Source organism: Anser anser, assembly GCF_964211835.1.
Source record: "Anser anser genome assembly, chromosome: 1".
Taxonomy (NCBI): domain Eukaryota; kingdom Metazoa; phylum Chordata; class Aves; order Anseriformes; family Anatidae; genus Anser; species Anser anser.
The window spans coordinates 184,964,422-184,970,421 of record NC_139720.1 but is presented as its reverse complement, the minus strand read 5'-3'; positions in this window follow the sequence as shown (position 1 = coordinate 184,970,421).

Below are 6,000 nucleotides of genomic sequence, written 5' to 3'. Positions count from 1 at the left end.
ATAAGAAGGAGCTTATGGAGGCAGTAATACCCCTCCTGTTGGACCACCATTTGGAAGTGCAACAAGAAGAAGCATGGGTTACACACACACTGAAATACTGTAGCATGTATTACAGTGCTGCATATTCCAGGCAAGCGTAGCAGCAACTTGTTACCCTAACTGAAGGCTATGGTATAATTAGCTTAATTACAATGCCATCGGCTGAATTCACTTGAGAAGTATACCATTCCTTGTGCCCTACAGGGTAATGCATAATCCCAAATATTTCATCAATTGAAAGTGAGCTATGAGATACATTTGGTCTGCAGCACAGGCCCTCGGCCGTACTTTTGTTCAGTGGCGTTTTTCCCCAGCTGCTCAAAGGATCTGACTACAGTCAGAGCCCACTGATACGTTTACTCACTTTATCAATCATTTAGAGAGATTGTGGCACTTTCTTTCAGGAAAGGAGCTGGATTCAAATTTACTACAGAGGCCACAGGAACTTCCAAGGGACATCCCCAACAGGTATTAATGTGAAATTATTTAATTTATAATATATCAGGCCAACTAAAACAACAAAGCACAATACACAACTGTTTCCCACATACCCACATATATCTGCACATCACATAACCTGTAGCCATCCTGCCTTTTGGGGACCAAAGCCATAAGCTCAGTAAGCCAACACACTCCATCAGATTCAGAACTAAGGACAGGATCAGGTTGGGGATGCAGAGCAGGTGCTGGTGGCAGCAAGGCTACGAGCACCAGAAGCTCCCTACACACACAGGTCACAACCCTATCTTTCCCAAAAGGGTTATGGCAAACACAGCCTGAGCAGATCAGCAGTGCTCACTCAGCTGGCCCACATCTGAGCTCTGCAAAAGGATTCCAGCCCTTAGCTGCTCTCGTTCTGGAAGACAAATAAGTATCCAGCATTGCTTCAAGACCTGATCAGACATAATCCCATACTTACAGTGATATTTGGACCTTCACCAATTGCTTGTTTTCTCTTCAGCTCCAGTCACTCATCACCTTCCCACACACACATGCACTGTCCTGTGAAAGCTCACCTCACTTCCCAGAAAAAAATAATTCCCCAAACTTTTTTCCTGAAGAGCAGTAGGAATAACTGGCTTTTGAATTCAGAACAGCAACCCTACAATTACGAAAAATGTTTCATTTGGGTTGACAGGAAATCAAACTGTATTTTCTTGGTAAAACAATAAAACCCCAAAATTCCATTTTGGATCGAGCAAAGTGTTTGGTTCGACCTGAAACAAAACACGTCATTTTTCTGTTTAAACTTTTCACCCCTTTTTATTTATTGCAGGCAGGAAAACCTCAAAACAAAAACAAATGTTGTTTCACACTGAAAAGCTGAACTGTTTCACTTTGAAATCAGCAGACTGCATTGACTGCAATTTCTCAGAATTGCTCTCAGTCTTTGGCTGAAACTGCTTGCTAGATTTCATGTTTAATTCACAAAAAGTTTTGCACAACACAAAATATCATCCCAAGGATTTCACCTGGCCCTACTTACCTACTGTTTGGAATTGCATGCCTGGAACACGCACACACACACACACACAAAAAAAAAAAGGCGGGGGTGGAGGGTGGGAAATTATGTCATTTAGGCAATTATATTCTTAATATTAATGTCTTCTCAAAACGAGGTCCTTCCCATGGAATATTTAGCTCTTCTCTTCATAATACTTCATGCACAGGATGAAGGAGGAGAGAGGTGTTTTCTTTGGCTTGGTCCTTACGTGGCCTGAAGACAGGACCAACGAGCAAGCATCAACTCCAGTGCACTGCGGGCTTGCAACAGGGATCCCGTGGCTCAGCTGCAGGCAGTGCCGCTTCACACCAGGCATGTGGCAAGGGGGATCCAGCTGTGCAGTGCCGGGAACAGTGCGCGTCTGGGAAGAATCACCAGACTTAGGTCCAGGAAATAAGGCGCTACTCACTCAGCCCACTTTTGTCTTCCACTGCTCATCAGCCAGTGGGAAAGTTTAACTGCATATGGGGTTTATTGGGCTTAACTCTGTCTCCCGGTTTTGTCTGTTAGAAATAGAGGGAAAACAGCCTCTTGAGATGTTTTATTGTTTCCATTTCTGGTTCCATATGAAAAAGCAGAACAGGGAATAGATTTGGTCTTTGACCCTAAAAGAGCCTGGGGCAAAGATCCCATCTGTTTTGTATTTTAGCTGGACCTCTTCACCATTTCTGGTAACATCTGGATATGTAAATAGTTTAAACAGTGGAAACAGCCCTCAATACAGATCTTGCTGCCTGTAAGCAAAAATATGGCTTCCCTATCCATATACCCCTGCAGAATCACCCAGATCGTTAAAACGTGCATTAAACTGCCTGATCATAAGCAGATACGCAACAGAATGGGAGTTCAAAAAGGAGGAATAGAAGTGAAAGAGTTAAAAAAGTGCTACAGCCTCTCCCAGTGTTTCCTTGGGTGGAGTGTGCAAAGGTTAACGATTTCTAAATATTCAGGAGTAATAAATGATCTAAGTAGTTTTCTGGCGGTACCTCATGTTCCCAGAGAAACAAATGCTTCAAGGATACGCACCATTTCAGAAGAATGTGACAGAGAGAAGCGAAGATTTATTTTAAAAACTTGAGATGATCTGTCTAATCATTGGTAATAAAGGTGCAGGTTCTTTCCATCCAGAAATACCATCAGCTAAACAATGAAGAACACAGTGCCTTAGGATTTGTGTCTTACCATTGAAGGGCTTAAAATTACATTATAAAAAGATCTGCTGTTTCCTCCAGAAATGTCTGTAAAATTCTCCATTCCCCCATAGAGCCTTTCCCATTTGAGTTGTTTTGGCAGCACACTAGGGGTTATTTTATTCAATCAAAATTAAATTGCCTGAAAGGATCAAGTAGGAGTAAAAAATCTTGCAGATATTTGAAGAGTGGTCACTCTTGTCCCCAGTTACCAGGGCTGGGGGTGACTTTTATGGGAATTTAATTGTCTTCACAGATACCCCACTGTCAAGCCCAGGTGAAACCAGTCAATCACAGAAGAAGCTACTGAGGGAGTGAAACACAGAAGGCATCCCTGGGCTGAGCTGTTGAAAATATTTTTTCTTGCTTCTTTGGCAAAAGGGAAGAATAATTTTCTCTCTTACACACCATTTTTTTCAGGAGTAGAGTACGGAAAGGGACGAGGAGAGTGGGAGGCCAGTTTAAGGCCTGGGATGGAGAGCAGCAGTGTCTGTCCCTCTTCCTCTACTCCTGGATGTAAGGCTGAAAAAGGGGAAGGAAAAGTGATGTGGTCTGTGGCCAAGATAAGGATCGGTAACATGATTTTCAGGAGATGTTACAGAAGTGGTAGGAAGCAGGACAGATGGGTGGAGCCACTCCTAGGAGAGAGGGCAGAGCAAAGTTTACCTCCCACGAGATAGGAGCAGGAACAATGTCAGGATGGGTTGCAATAGGAAGCTCAGGACCTGACTCAGATTATAGGATAGGTGCAAGTGAAATTATGCATTTATTTATTTTGATCAGTCTGCAACCTGTGTATTTGATTAACAGAAAGCCCACAGTCAGAGAGCTGATGGTTTGGCATCTTTGCAGCACGTACCCTGGTTGACTGAGCAGGAGCTGAGATCATGTTTGCATTACACACAGGGATGCTATCTGCTAACAAGCGCTTCTCAACCATGAGAAAGCAAGGGTGGGATTTCTCATTCAGTATGCAGCTGGAAGGAGCAAAGACCTTGAGGAGATTCAGAGAAACCTGAATGAAGTCACTGTGGTTAGTGGTGCAAATGCTAGAGAACCCAAGCTAGATTAATATCCACAGGGAGGACCCATCCTACCCCCTACACATCAAATCTTACTTACTATCTACCAGTTCCAAGCTTTCACTCACTTCTAAGTCTCCTCTGTGCACTTACTCTGTATATTACAGCACATCAAAGATTGACCCAGCACACAGTACTAAGTACTGTGACTGATCTTCAGTACATACTGCTCCATGGGTGTAACAGCTCCCCTGGCTCTTCAGACATCCCTTTAGGTCATGCTGAGTTCACCCAACTGCTGCTGACAACTTCTTAACTGAGGATGTAATGCAATAGCTTGGGATCACCCCCTCTTCTGACCAGATCCTTACCATGCTGCTGGTACAGCAGCAGGAGCAGCAGGGGACACCAGCCAGACAGCTCCTGGCTCCAGCTCCAAGGTTTTCTCATGGCAAGAGAACCAACAACTACTTTCAAGGGGGTTTCCTGGGATGACAAATCTACCTGCAAACTCCCAGACCCCTCAGAAAACACGATTAAAGATAGCTTCTTATACTGCACATGCTTTTAGCTAGAATTGGATGATTGGAATTGAAATGAGTGTGGTAGGATGAACCCTTACCTGCATGATCCACACAGATTCAACTGCTAGGACAAGCCCACAGCTACGTACACCTCTCTTTGGCAATAGCTTGGCTGAAGTCCAAGGAATCTGGATAAAACATGCTCAAGACTGTTCAGCCAATTAATCTCTTGTAACTTGTGGGGGGAAAAATGGCATGTGATCATGTAATTAATGGTTGGCTCCTAAGGTGTGTGCACTAATTTAGGTTCAGGCCTATGGTTGCCCAGCAACTGTATTTGCAGCATTTTCTAGCACTGAAATGCTTGACTTTACGGCCTGAATAAATGTTTGACCGTAATAAACGTTCTCTCAGGCCATTTTGTGTGTTTATTTTCCTCAACCAAATGGGAAAAAAGCAGACAGGAAAGGCAAAAGGATCCCTTGAGCACTCACTGTCCATACCAGGCCAGGCCAGGCCCTACCTCTTACGCGCCTGTCCAGACCCCTACTGTGAGGGCTGACAGACAGCACTAGGGATTTGTTGCCCCTCCAACAACTTGTGTTCCTAGGGAGACAAAGTCTGGCCATGGTGTTTTCCAGATTGTAGCTGACAGCAGAAGAATGATGGTACCAAAAGTTTGGGGGTCTCTTCACAACGCTGCAGCAGAGTTGCAGTGCTCCTGCTCTACAGCAGCAACCTTCTGCCTGAGTCTCTCCAAAACGGTTTCTTTCTTTCCCCTCACCTTCAGCCTGTCACTGTCCCAGACTTGTCTTCTCTTCCCTGCTGTTTTCTCCCAGCCCTACACCAATTTACAGTTCATCTCTCTCATTCACCCCAGACCTCTTTGGCTTTCCTTTCCACATCTCTCTCTTCTTCAATGCTTGGGGGTCAGCCAAAAGAGAGGAAAAAGGAAAGCACAGACAGAAGGTGGGAAAGATCTGGAGAGACCTACAATGACCCCAGTGTGGCCTGTGATGACAACGGCAGGGAAACGTGTGTTCAGTCCCTGCTTCCACTGGGGGGGGGGGGGGGGGGGGGGAACATACTCTGAGCAGAGTTCTCTGCTGCCAGCAGTCTACAAACTATTTTTCAAAGGTTCATAACTTGGCCAAATTTGGGCAGATTTTCCTGGACATAGCAAAATTATATATTCCTGCTTCAAAGGCTTCCTCCTGCCAAATTTCAAACCTTTACCCCTTCTCTTGATGAATGCAAGCACTTCAGAAATAAAAACTTCACCCGGACACAATACAGAGAAAGTTTTCCCTTAAAGGTTCAGAAGTGCTTGGCAATATCTGAGACAGGCGCTCAGAATGGAAAATATAAACTTAAACTGTAAAAGCCCTGCAGGGCTACAGAATCAGCTAAAAACTTGCATTATAATGGCAATGTGAAGGTAGTTGGACTTTAACATCACAAAATCAATACTCAAGATATTACCAACTTAATTCATACTAAACCAAAAAACATTAGGTGGAATTAAAACTGGTAATTGTACACAACAGCTCTATTGACTAAAACATGATGGAGCTTGATGGACAGCTCTGTTAATATATTGGCAAAGAGGGCAGGTAACTTCTCCTCAAATTTCTGTTTCATTCTATATATATAATTTACTGAAATTTTAATTAAAAAAAAAAAAAGACACTTTTTTCACCAAAAACCCTGAACAAACAGAT